This window comes from Cervus elaphus, chromosome 33 (genome assembly GCF_910594005.1).
Source record: "Cervus elaphus chromosome 33, mCerEla1.1, whole genome shotgun sequence".
NCBI classification, from domain to species: domain Eukaryota; kingdom Metazoa; phylum Chordata; class Mammalia; order Artiodactyla; family Cervidae; genus Cervus; species Cervus elaphus.
In genome coordinates, this window is record NC_057847.1 from 17590401 (window position 1) to 17604643 (window position 14243).

Below are 14243 nucleotides of genomic sequence, written 5' to 3' on the forward strand. Positions count from 1 at the left end.
TTCCCTTCTGGCCTGGAGGGTTTCTATTGATAGGTCAGCTGTTATCCTTATGGGAATCCCTTTGTGTGTTATTTGTTGTTTTTCCCTTGCTGCTTTTAATATTTGTTCTTTGTGTTTGATCTTTGTTAGTTTGATTAATATGTGTCTTGGGGTGTTTCGCCTTGGGTTTATCCTGTTTGGGACTCTCTGGGTTTCTTGGACTTGAGTGGCTATTTCCTTCCCCATTTTAGGGAAGTTTTCAGCTATTATCTCCTCGAGTATTTTCTCATGGCCTTTCTTTTTGTCTTCTTCTTCTGGAACTCCTATGATTCAAATGTTGGGGCGTTTCACAGTGTCCCAGAGGTCCCTGAGGTTGTCCTCATTTCTTTTGATCCTTTTTTCTTTTTTCCTCTCTGCTTCATTTATTTCCACTATTTTATCTTCTACCTCACTTATCCTATCTTCTGCCTCCGTTATTCTACTCTTGGTTCCCTCCAAAGTGTTTTTGATCTCATTCATTGCATTATTCATTTTTAATTGACTCTTTTTTATTTCTTCTAGGTCTTTATTAAACAATTCTTGTATCTTTTCAATCTTTGTCTCCAGGCTGTTTATCTGTAACTCCATTTTGTTTTCAAGATTTTGGATCATTTTTATTATCATTATTCTAAATTCTTTTTCAGGTAGATTCCCTATCTCCTCCTCTTTTGTTTGACTTGGTGGGCATTTTTCATGTTCCTTTACCTGTTGGGTATTTCTTTGCCTTTTCATCTTGTTTAGATTGCTGTGTCTGGAGTGGACTTTCTGTATTCTGGAGGTCTGTGGTTCCTTTTTATTGTGGAGGATTTACCCAGTGGGTGGGGTTAGACGATTGGCTTGTCAAGGTTTCCCGGTTAGGGAAGCTTGCGTCAGTGTTCTGGTGCGTGGAACTTGATTTCTTCTTTTTGGAGAGCAATGGAGTGCCCAGTAATGAGTTTTGAGATGGGTCTATGTGTTAGGTGTCACCTTGGGCAGCCTGTATGTTGACATTCGGGGCTATGTTCCTGTGTTGCTGGAGAATTTGCGTGGTATGTCTTGCTCTAATACTTACTGGCTCTTGGGTGGTGGTTGGTTTCAGTGTAGGTATGGAGGCTTTTGGACGGTCACTTATTGCTTAAAGTTCCATGTAGTCAGGAGTTTTCTGGTGTTCTCAGGTTTTGGGCTTAAGTCTCCTGCCTCTGGATTTCAGTTTTATTCTTCCTGTAGTCTCAGGACTTCTCCAACTATACAGCCCTGATAATAAAACTTCTAGGTTAATGGCGAATAGATTCTCCCCTGTTAGGGACACCCAGAGAGGTTCACAGAGTTACATGAACAGGAGAAAAGGGAGGAGGGAGATAGAGATGAGCAGGAGGAGAAAAAGGGGGACTCAAGAGGAGAGAGACAGATCTACGCAGCTGTCTGTTCCCAGAGTGTTCTCCGTATCTCAGACACCTACAAGGATTCACAGAATTGGATTGGGAAGAGAAGGGGAAAGGAGGAAATAGAGGTGTTCTGAGGTAGAAAACAGAGAGTCAAGATTGGGAGAGAATAATCTTCAGTTTAAAGATAGGGCTTCTCTTTTTTTTTTTTTTTTTGTAAGGTTATAGTGTAGTGAAAATGAAAATGAAGAGTAGTAGAGGAGTACTAGAGGACTTTAAAAGAAATAAGAGAAAAAGAAAAAAAAAAAAAAAAAGAAAAAACGAAAAAAAAAAAAAAAAAGAAAAAAAAAAAAAAAAGAAAAAAAAAAAAAAGAAAAAAAAACAAACAAAAAAAAAAGAAAGAAAAAAAAATTTTTTTTTTTCCCCCTAATTAAAAAAATCGTAAAAATCTATGAAAATGAAAGTTAAGGAGTAATGGGGGAGTAATAGGGAATTTTAAAGGAAAATAAAAGAGAAAAAAGAAAAAAGAAAAAATATAAAAAGAAAAAAAAATTTTTTTTTTTTTTTCCTTACTTAGAAAAAAAAAAAGTAAAAATATATCTAGGAGTTTCTCTGGAGCTGTTGCGGTCAGTGTGGGTTCGGCTCAGTTTCAGATAGCTCCTCGTTCCAACTTACACTTCTCGATATCTACAGGGCCCTTCCGGTGAAGTCAGTGTTTTCTACAGGGATTTTAATCTGTTGCACCAGTCCCTTCTGAAGCGGTTCCCTTTGTTTATTTGGCTTCTGTTTGCCGGTCTCTTCAGAGCCTCATTTCCGCCCTGACACAGGCGGGCGGAAGTGGACTGTTATTCAGGTAGCTAGTTCCGTTGCGCTGCTGGGAGGGGCTGACGCTGCGGGGATGGGCTGGCGCTGTGGGGCGGGGCTGACGCTGCGGGGAGGGGCTTGCGCCGCGGGGATGGGCTGGCGCTGCCGGGAGGGGCTGACGCTGCTTTCTCCGTCTGTGCTGCTCAGGCTCCCGGCTGTTCTATATGGAGCGCGCCCCGCGCTGCGCGAGGTTCCAGCCCTCGGGTGTTACACAAAAGCGCGGAAGGAAAAGCTGCGCCTGCTCTCTGTGCCTTCCCCGTCAGAGCGGTCCAGACAGCGAGGGGCTTGATGGGCGCACTATCCCCAGGTGTGGCGCACTCACTCCCTTCCGCGGACCCAGTCTCAGTTTCCGCTGACGCCAGTCGGGTGCGCGCGCCTTCCGCCCTCCGCGTCCCCAGCCCCAGTCCCCGCCCGCGCCGGTCGGGTGCCTGCGCCCTGTGTCTCGCCGCGACCTTCCCCTCCCCCCTGCCTCCTGCCTCCGGCAGGGCTGGGCGGGTCCGCAGCCTGCGAGCTCTTCTCGGGACTTTCTCCGTCCCTTTGTTCTGCGAACGGCCGGCAGTGTGTTCCGGCCGGTTGATTTTCTCTCTTTTGGTCTCCCACAGTTCAAGTTGGCACCTCACAGAAGCTCCCTCCGATTGTCCTCAGGGCACTCAGGCCCGGACCCTAGCCCAAGCAAGGCCGCCTAAGACTCCCTTCCCGGGTCGGGTCTCTGTCCTTAGCTCTTTTGTCTCACTTTTTATCTTTTATATTTTGTCCTACCTCCTTTCGAAGACAATAGTCTGCTTTTCTGGGCACCTGATGACCTCAGCTAGCGATCAGAAGTTGTTTTGTGAGGTTTGCTCTGCATTCAGTTATTCTTTTGATGAATTTGTAGGAGAGAAAGTGGTCTCCCCGTCCTACTCCTCCGCCATCTTGGCTCCTCCTCATTTTTTTTCTGAATAAATGATCTCCACACACGTATGGGAAAAGAGGCTTTGCCTTCTTAGCAGAGAATCGGAGAGATGCTTCCTTAGAGCCCCAAACCCTCATCAAATCAAGGATAAGGCAGAGAAATCCCTTTCCTGCAGGTCTGTCTATTGATTAAGAGTTTGTGTAGCTTCCCAATGGCAAACTCTGAACGGTTATGTGGTGTGAAAGGTGAACCTTTTCTCACAGAAACCCGTCATCAGGACAAACTGTAATTAGGAGCAAATCAGAGCAAATCAGATTTCTGGTGGCTTCCAAAAGGTTCGAGGGCCAGGTTAAAGTCTATCTAGATGATAATCCATATTGTAGCTATTGTGTGTTTATTTTTATAAAAGTTAATCAGTGTTTTCAAATTGGCTATTTCTAATTCATTCTCAATTGCTTTATGCATTTTTATTTATTTATTTTACACCCAGTCTTGGTCCAGGAAACATTTAAGGGGTTTATACACCCCCACACACATATACATACATACACACATACATATACAATAAGAAAAAAGGTTACATTAAAAATTGGTGGGAGAGGAAATCAATACAATGGAAAAGTGAGAATAGGCCAGATGATATAAAAATGATAATGCCTAAACGTGCAAAGAGTCAGACATGACTGAGTGACTCACACACACACACACACACAAACGTACCATTTTCTGGGGGAAGGTAGGCACTGTTCTAAGCACTTTGCATATATGGACCCATTTCATCATGACTACATCCTCACAAGATCAGTGCTGTTATTTTCAGTATTTTACCAATGTTATTCTCAGTAACTGAGGCATGAAGAAGTGATTGACACCATACACATAGTAAGGGATAGAACTCTGGGGCTTAAAGCTGGGGACTCTGGTTCCATCATGCCTTACTGATTCAACAATAAAGCTGGAAATAAGATTAATGCACAAAGTAGAAATTGTAAGGTCCTACCAACCTGCTAGAGGCTGACCACAAATTTACCTCTAAGATTTTTGGCAGACAAAATCGAGAAGGAGAAACGATCAATACATGATTCACAGTGTTTAGGAGATAAAAAACAAGCTAGTTACTCAAAGAGTAGCATAATTATTTCTGGTTGGGAGACCAGGAAGAAAATTCTCTTGTAAATGCTCACAAAGAAGTCACTATGTGATGAAGTGGACTCTATTCTCCAGTTAGGCTGTCAGGGTTTCAGAGGTCTGTTTTTTACAACATCCTTCACTATGTCATAATGTATAATCAACCCCAAAGCCAAGTTAAGTAAAAGGCAATTCTGCAAGGGTGGGGGATTTCTGAAGATGTGGTCAGGTTTGTGGATCTCTGCTGGTCTGGCTTAATTTAGGAAAATATTTTCGGCTATTTAGAGGGACGAATGGACTGTAGATTCTGCAGACCACTGTCCATAATTATTATTCCTTTCAATTGAGCTTTTGTAAAACTTTGAGTGGTGGCAAGTTTGAGGTTATTTCCTGACCGGTACATGGAGTGCAGCTTTTCTGTGCTGTTGGTTAAGTACAGAGCTTCAAGTTTAGTGGCCAGCTGAGCGGGGGAAAGGATAGATTTGCTTGTAAAAGCTGAAGGAATGCAAGGAGACTCTTTGACTAGAGGGCCACCCAGTCTGTATGTATAGCTTATCCCTGGTGGCTCAGATGGTAAAGCGTCCTTCCTCAATGTGGGAGACCCAGGTTCCATCCCTGGGAGGGAAGATCCCTGGAGAAGGAAATGGCAACCCACTCCAGTACTCTTGCCTGGAAAATTCCATGGACAGAGGAACCTGGTAGGCTACAGTCCATGGGATCGCAAAGAGTCAGACACAACTGAGCGACTTCACTTTTCTTTCTTTCAGTCTGTACAGGACTGTATCCAATGGGATAGATTCTGGGGCCTTGGTCACCCCCAAAATACATGGAGCCAAGATGACTCTTTGGGGGAACTTTTTGATCCCCACAGGGAATTTCAGTATGGATTTCTTACAGCAGGTGTAACCAAATACATACCTTAGTGATTAAAAAAAAATCTCAGTAAAGTACTCCTAAAAAATTTAAACTTAAAACTGAAGAAATAAAAATATAAATGTAATATTAGAAATAAAATAGTATAAAGAAACTTAACCAGAAAACCAATCATCATTTATAGCAGACCTCTCCTCTCCTGTTTCACTCACCAAAAGTTACCACTTAAATTTTCTGTTGTTTTTACCTTTTACTCAGACTTATAATTTTAAAAAATATCCTGCCACATTTGCTTTATCATCAGCTCACTTTATATCCACAGAGATAGGTATAGACATATGATTAACTTTTTTGACTATTTGAGAGTACTTTGAATACATCATGGCACTTTACCCTTAGAAACCTCAGTATGTATTTCCTAAATACAAGCTGAATATTCTTTTACAAAACCACAGTACAACTCTCAAATTCAGGAAACTTAACATCTACTCAGTATTTTATCTTATCTATAGTTCATGTTACAACTTCATCAATTGTCCCGATAATGTTCCTTAGAGCAGCCGTTCCCAAACTTTTTGGCACCAGGAACGGGTTTCATGGGAGACAAATTTTCCATGGACAGGGGAGGGGGGATGATTTCAGAATGATTCAAGCACATTACATTTACTGTGCACTTTATATCTGTTATTATTATAGCAGCTCCGCCTTAGATCCCAGAGGCTGGGGATCCCTGATTTAGAGCATTTGTTCTCTTTAAGTTCAAGATTCAGTTCAAGATCAAGTACTGACTTACTACTCCTCTTAATCTCCTCTATTCTGAAATGATCCCTCAGCCTTTCTCTTTTACAATGTAAACACAGTTTTACATTTAAACAAATTTTATTAGCGAGAAAATTGCCACTCAGTAAACTGTACATAAGTTGTACAATTGAAAAGTTTTGAAATGCATATATGAGTTTCCACACATCCCTTTGGAATTTCTCCCTCCAGCCACCCATCTCCTCCATTCCCCACACAGCCACTGATTTGCTTTCTAGTACCAGATTAGTTTATATTTTACAGTCATAGTGTAAGTATAAAGTGTGTACTATTTCTTTCAGCATAACTTTGTGAGATTCATCCATGTTGGTGGGTACGTCAATAGTCCATTCTTTTTATTGTTGAAGTGTTCCTTTGCATGGATGTGCTATAGATTGTTTATCCATTCACCTGTTAGTGGACATTTGGATTGTTTCCAGTTTTTGGAAATTACATATGAAACTATGAACATTCATGTACAAGTCTTCTATGGATATATTTTTATGTCCATATGTCCATATGGACATAAAGATAAAGACCTATAAGGAAATATGTGAATTATACAGTAGGTGCTTGTTTGATTTCTTAAGAAAGTGCTGAATTTTCCAGTGATTGTACCATTTTCTCTTCCTACAGCAGTGGATCAGATCCTCCAATTTCTAGTGAATACTTAGAATGGTCAGTCTTTTTAATTTTAGGGATTCTCGTTAAGTGTGTAGAAGTATCTCATTGTTTTAGGCATTTCCCTAATGACTAACTATGCTGAGTATGTTTGGTACATTTGTTATATGTATATCTTCTTTGGTGAAGTGTGTTTTCAAAAATTTCCCTTGATACTGAGACTTAAAAATACTATTTAGTTATTTATTTTGGACTGTGCTGGGTCTGCCTTGCTGCACGCGGGTCTTCTCTCGTCGCAGCGAGTGAGGGCTGCTCTTTACTTGTGAGCAGGCTCCTCACCACGACGTTTTCTCTCGTCCAGAGCACAGACTTGAGGGCTGGCAGGCTTCAGTGTAGTGGCGCGTGGGCCTAGTTGCCCTGCAGCCTGTGGGATCTTCCTGAACTGGGAATCGAACACGTGTCCCCTGCATTGGTAGGCGGATTCTTAACCCCTAGACCCCAGGTAAGTCTGATATTGAGACTTCAGAATGTTTCTCAGTTTGGGTTTCCCTAATGTTTCTGCCATTCCTCAGGCTGTGCATACCCAGCCGGAGTAACATAAACGTAATATTTCCTTCTTGGAGCACCTTGCCTGGATGCACACTTTCTCTCTCCACTCTGTGTTGTTAATATGATCACCAGGTCAGGGTGTGGCCTGGGCTTCCTACTCCATACTTTCAACTAATAATTTGTGGAGAGAGACTTTGAGACCTTGGAAATACTCCTGTTCCTCATGAAATTTCCCCCTGATTTTAGTATCACTTGATGACTTCCTGAACCAGTCTTAACTAGTATCATTGCAAGGTGTTGATTTTATGATTTAAGCACTCCCACATTTATCAGTTCAGATGCTACTGTGAGAGAGAGCCCGCCTGATCTCTCCCTCACTGTTGATGCCTTCTCCCTTCTCTTTCTACCTATCACCCATGTGGACTCAGGAATTCCTATTTTATTCAGTTACTCAGTGAGTTACAGTTCACTACTGTCTGTCCTTATATTGATGCCCCAGTTTTATACCGAGGGTGACCCTTCAAGCTACTTCATGTGTCCCCGTGACATGCCCACATCAGGTTTTGAGTATGTCCTTACTTTCTGTCACAAAAAGATATTCCAAGCTCGCCTTCTACCTTTCCTGCTGCTACCCTTGAAGAAGTCATTCTTCTGAATGGCGAGGGATATTTAGAAATTAAGATCTGAATATTACTTGTGCTAACTTCTACTGGGGTGTGATTACTTCTAGACCTATTTAAGCAGATCTAGGAAACCTATCTATCTCTGGGAACTGGAAAAATTTAACAACTAGAGCTAGTGTGGCAGAGGCTGGGAGGGGTGGGAAGACCTACAAGGGGTACAGTAATTAAGCCAACAAAGATAGGAGTAAATTTTTGAATATGTAGACCATTCACATGATTCCAAAAGTGCAAAAAGGTTTACTTAGAGAAGTGTTGCTTCTCCTCCGTCCCTTCCACTCTTTTCTACCACACCCCTGATAAGTTTCTGATTGCACTGATTTCTTATATTTCCTTTTTGTGTTTCTTTTTGCAAAACTAAGCAGACACATGTATTTCATAATTCCCCTTCTTCCTTAGATAAAGATATCATACTATAGATACCCTTTACCTTTGCATTATTCACTTAATGGTATATCCTAGAAATCACTCCGTATCACTTTATATAGAACTTACTCTCAAAAAAAAGAAAGAACTTACTCTCAAGAAATAAACTTACAATTTTTTCAGAGTACTTAGTACTCTATTGGGAGTATGTACTATAGTTTATGAAGCCAGTCTCCTATGTATGAGCGCTTAGATTATTTACAGTATTTTGCAATTACCAACAATTCTGTGCTGACAAACTCTGGGCACACATGTTTCATCTTGTTGAGTGTTTCTTCAGTGTAGATTTCCTAGAAGTAGGGTCACTGGACAAAAGGCAAATGCAGAAGTAGTTTTGCTGTATGTTGAGAAAACTATTAAATTAACTTCTCTCTTTTAGTTCTTCCTTTACTATTTAAGTAACATGCTCATGTGTCAGTTGCTAAGTCATGTCCAACACTTTTGAGATTCTCTCTGGACTGTAGCCCACCAGGTTCCTCTGTCCATGGGATTTTCCAGGCAGGAATCCTGCAGTGGGTTTCCATTTCCTTCTCCGGGGGATCTTCCTGACCCAGGGATCGAACCCGGGTCTCCTGCATTGCAGGTGGATTCTTTACCACTGAGCCACCAGGGAAACCCCAACATGCTCATAGCGCTCTTTAAAAAACTTAGACATTGGCTTTGGTTTCCTATTATGCTAGGTGAGGACTTGCATTCTTACACTTTTTCTCTTCCTCCTTCTTCCGCAAACAGTTTTTTCACTGTTCTCCAGCTCTGGCACTTAGAAATGGGTGGGGGAAAGGGACTTTAGCTTTTTTGCTAGCCCTCTCCTGAAATAAACACAAATAGTATACTTATAGTGCCAATGAAGCTTTAAAGTAAGACCCCTAAATTGACTTCAATAGATTGCCCCCTTGTGTTATTTATTTATTATTTTATTTGTGTGTGTGTGTTTATATGTGTGATAGTTTAAAAAATTGTATTGAATTTAGTTGATTTACAGTGTTATGTTAGCTTCGGGCATACAGTAAAGTGAATCAGTTATAGATATAGACACTTTTTTTAGATTCTTTTCCCATATAGGCCATTACAGAGTATTGAGTAGAGTTCCCTGTGACGTATAGCAGGTCTTTATTAGTTATTTAGTTTATATATAGTAGTGTGTATCTGTCAGTCCCAATCTCCCAGTTTCTCCATTCCCCTCTCACTTCCTGATTACAAGTGTGTTTTCTACATCTGTAACTATTTCTCTTTTGTAGATAAGTTCATGTGCACCTTTTGTTTTTGATTCCACATGTAAGTGGTATCATATGATATTTGTCTTTTTCCGTCTGACTTCACTCAGCATGATTATCTCTAGGTCTGTGCATGTTGCTGCAAATTGTATTATTTCATTATTTTTATGGCTCAGTAATACTCCATTGTATATGTGTGTGTGTGTGTGTGTGTGTGTGTATCACATCATCTTTATCCATTCATCTGTAAATGGACATTTAGGTTGCTTCCATGTCCTGGTTATTGTAAATAGTGCTGCGATGAACATTGAAGTGAATGCATCTTTTCGAATTATGGTTTTCTTTGGATACACGCCTAGGAGTGGGATTGCTGGGTCATATGGTAAGTCTACTTATAGTTTTTTAAGGAAACTCCACACTGTTCTCCACAGTGACTGTACCACAGTACATTCCCACCAAGAGTGTCTACCTGTGTTTTAAAATTTTTTTCCTTTTTAAAGAAGCATAGTGGATTTATAATATTATATTTAGTTGCAGGTGTATAACATTGTAATTCAATGTTTTTATAGATTATACTCCATTTCATGTTCTAAAATAATGGCCGTATTTTCCTGTGCTAAACAATATATCCTTGTATCTCATTTATTTTATCAATAGTAGTTTGTACCTCTTAATTCTCTACACCTATCTTGCCCCTCCCCTTTTCTCTCACCCTACTGGTAACCACTAACTTGTTCTTTATATCTGTGAGTCTGTTTGTGTTCTGTTATATTCTTTCATTTTTAAAGATTAACATATAAGTAATAGCATACAGTGTTTGTGTTTTTCTGTCTGACTTATCTCACTAAGCATAGTAACCTCTGGGTCCATTCATGTTGTTGCAAATAGGCAGAATTTAATTCTTTTCTTAAGGCTGAGAAATATTCCAGTGAGTGTGTGTGTGTGTGTAAACATAGCTCTCTAAATAGCCAAATGGTAGACATATTTTTTTACTCTAGTTTTAATGCTATGATCACTCAAAGGAGAGAGTCTGAGTGTTTTCTTCCTTTCTATACTCCAGCAATTGCCTCCTGTATACTCTAGTTTTTCCCAGACATGAATGTGCCCATATATCTCCCCTTTCCTCCTCAGAGACTGCTTTCCCAGGGCCTCTCCTCTTGGCTCCAGTCTGACCTGGTCATCTTCAGTCTTCTTGCTCAGCTGTTGTTATGTGATTTTGCTTCACTGATTTCTTGGGTTAGAGCCATTGTTTCTTGCATTTCCTGCATTTTTTAATGCCTTTCTTTAGCGGAGGCGTACCATCAGCTAACTGCCTAAGAGAAAACGTTTTCATCACCTGCCTGTTGTTTGTATCTGTGTGTGTGTGTATAATGGAGAAGGCAATGGCACCCCACTCCAGTCCTCTTGCCTGGAAAATCCCATGGATGGAGGAGCCTGGTGGGCTGCAGTCCATGGGGTCACTAAGAGTCGGACACGACTGAGCGACTTCCCTTTCACTTTTACGCATTGGAGAAGGAAATGGCAACCCACTCCAGTGTTCTTGCCTGGAGAATCCCAGGGACGGAGGAGCCTGGTGGGCTTCCATCTATGGGGTCGCACAGGGTTGGACACGACTGAAGTGACTTAGCAGTAGCAGCAGCATGATGTATAAAAGCCCAGATTAAAAATATTTTCTTCTCGGAACTTGAAAGTCTTTCCTTCATAGTTTTCCAGCGTACCCAGAGTTCCAATTACAATCTGATTCTTGTTCTTCTGTAGGTAACTTAGAGTGTGTGTGTGTGTGTGTGTGTGTGTGTATGTGTTTCTTGTCTGGAAGTTTTAGGACCTTCTGTTTGGTTCTAGAACTTAACAGTTTTATGCTGAGTAAAAATTAAAGGGCTTCTAATGCCCTGCAATGCCCTCTGAAGGCTTCCCTAATGGTTCAGGGGTTAAGAATCCGCCTGCAATTCAGGAGACACAGGAGATGTGGGTTCAATTCCTGGATTGGGAAGATCCCCTGGAGGAGGAAATGGAAACCCACTCCAGTTTTCTTGCCTGGGAAATCCCGTGGACGTGGAGCCTGGTGGGCTACAGTCCAAAGTGTTGCAGAGTCGGACATGACTGAGGATGAAGTTTGAAAGGCCCTCTGTGGTCTGGCTCCCCACTCTCAGTTCCTCCCCAGACCTGACGCTCTCCAGCACCTCACTCCACTCCGGCCACAGTAGACTCCCTGTTGTTCCCTGAACTTTTCCAGCATGTGTGAAGCCCCTGCTTTACCTCTTCTCACTACTGATGTGCTCCACCCATAGATAACCTCCTTCAAAAGCATATGCTTCAGATGATGCATTTAATTCTAATGAAAATGGAAAGATCACAGCATAGAGTTTAAAGAACAGTTGTTCATTGGTGGTTTGTATACATTTGTGAGAATTGCTTGTAAGTGGACTTGTGTACCTATTTTTTTCTTTCCTTCATTTATTCTCCAAAAATGTGTTGAACGCTGAATCCGTGGGATCAAAAGTAAGCAAGGGGCAGTCCTAGCTTCAGGGTTCATGTAGCCTAGGGTGAGGAGACAGACAAGTGATGAGGCCAAATTTACACAGTGAGTGTTAGAATCCTGTTTTCTGATTCTCTAGGATACTGTTTAGAGCTTAAGTATTGATGTGAATTTCAAATTAGTCAAATACAAAATATAATTTACAAAAACTTCAAGCATCCATTGTGGAAATGTGAGAGGCACTTCTGACTTTTGAACATTTACTTTATACCCATGTTGCAATTAATTAAAACATGACTCTATGAACTCTAACTAGAAGTCTTACTGCATCTTATAATGATTATATTCCTGTTTTTGCAGGGTCTTACACACATTATACTTGAGTGTCTCAAAACTTTGTGTATAATATGTATGCCTGAATGCTGGATTTATTAAGCAGAAAAGAGAGAGGAGATTATAGTAGTCACAGATGGAGCCAGGTCCCACGTGTCAAGGAAAATTTCAGGGAAGAGGCTAGTTTGAAGAGGATCTTCAGGATGAGGCATGGAATTGGAGCAGTTTGGGCCAATATTCTGTTAACAACTATTTGGTCATCATGCTCAAGTCTGTTTCCCCCCTGCATGATGTCACAACACATAATGACTTTTAGCCAGGCTGAACTGTTAAAGTTGAAGAGTTTATGTGCTTTTAAAATTTCACTTGACAGCAACTCACTTGATACTAATTTGGCCAAAATGGTTTTTAAAAATACTGTGTATACATGGCCACCTGAATACATTTCTCTCTCAAATTCTAACTCTTGAGACTTGGTGAGGAGTTCTTGTGTTAAGGCTAATTCACACCAAGAAATGCCAACTTTTGTTGCCAACTAGTTATGATTCAGGAGGACTAAAAACTAGGCCCTAGAGTTGTTTTTTTTTAATTTAAATTGGAGAATTACTGCTTGGATTCAGTTTTTCTGGCTTGATTCTGTAATAGATGAATTGGCCTACTTCTGAGGGAACACATGTCTTGTAGGGTAGCTCTGTGTGTGGGTATTTATCCACTACATTTATACAGTGTGTGTTTTATCCCAAATGAAGAACATTAAAAATATTTACTTGAAAATAAGTCATAAAAGTTAAATAGTGAAACAAAGATTAAAAATAGTTGGACAGAAGGGGAGGAGGAATACAGTTACTTGGAAGAAGTAAGATAGAGAATAAAGCAAAGACAATGTCAAAAAGCAAGTCAGCTTAGCTGGCAATGTAACTGAGATATTAAGCAACTAAAGCTATTTTGTAATTGATGTATTGAGCAAGTAAAGTTATTTGATTTTAGTGCTGGAAGGCATAATTGTTACTGTTGTAATTTAAGAAAAGAGAAAACATGCTTCATTAGATAATGGCTTTTATAATTGACACTTTATTTTTTTACTGATCTATAGTTGATCTACAATGATGTGTTTCTGGTATACAGCAGAGTGGTTCAGATATATATACATATGTGTTTATTCTTTTTTCATATTATTTTCCATAATGGTTTATTACAGGATATTGAATATAGTTCCCTGTGTTATACAATAGGACCTTGTTTATACATTTGATATTTTGCATAGCATATTTAAACACATCTAAGAATTGTTCAATTCTATAAGGCCAAAATATTTACTGAACATTTTGCAAACTTCTCAAATTTCACATGTTGTTTTCACAACCATATGAATGTACTCAACACTGTTGAACTGTACACGTAAAATGATTGAGTTGTAAATTTTATGTTACATGTATTTAACCATGATTAAAAAATTTTAAGGAATTAAGAGCTGTAAGGATGACACAAAATGACCTTTATTAATTTGAAACTTCTTTCTCTCCCTGGTAGCTCAGATGGTAAAGCGTCTGCCTACAATGTAGGAGACCCAGGTTCGACCCCTGGGTTGGGAAGATCCCCTGGAGAAGGAAATGGCAATCCACTCCAGTATTCATACCTGGAAAATCCCATGGACCGAGGAGCCTGGGGGGCTACAGTCCATGGGGTTGCGAAGAGTCGGACACGACTGAGCGACTTCACTTTCTTTCTCTCCAGAGATAAAACCTAGACATACTTGATATTCCTGCCATAGTTAGTAGATACTTCTTTAAATAAAAAATAGTTGACAGTACTTCTCATTTCTGTGTTCTAGTGAAAAATAGTCACTAAATGTAAGTGATTACAAAGTCCCAGAAGGCAAGGGCATTTTAGAGGACTTCTAGATATTCTATTCTTGCATTTTCCCAAGAAGAAAGCTATTTAGCTTTCTCCTAAGATAAATCAAAGTCCCTTGTGCTGCAGGAACTATTAATGGCTTACCTTCCTTCTCCT

The 14243-nt window shown here is 40.3% G+C and overlaps 1 non-coding gene across 1 annotated transcript; it reads left to right on the forward strand.

Moving 5' to 3' along the window:
- The first annotated feature begins 13753 nt into the window (after window positions 1-13753).
- TRNAC-ACA lies at window positions 13754-13825 on the forward strand. The gene has a single exon. It is a non-coding gene; the product is annotated as a tRNA-Cys (tRNA).
- Window positions 13826-14243: the final 418 nt, after the last annotated feature.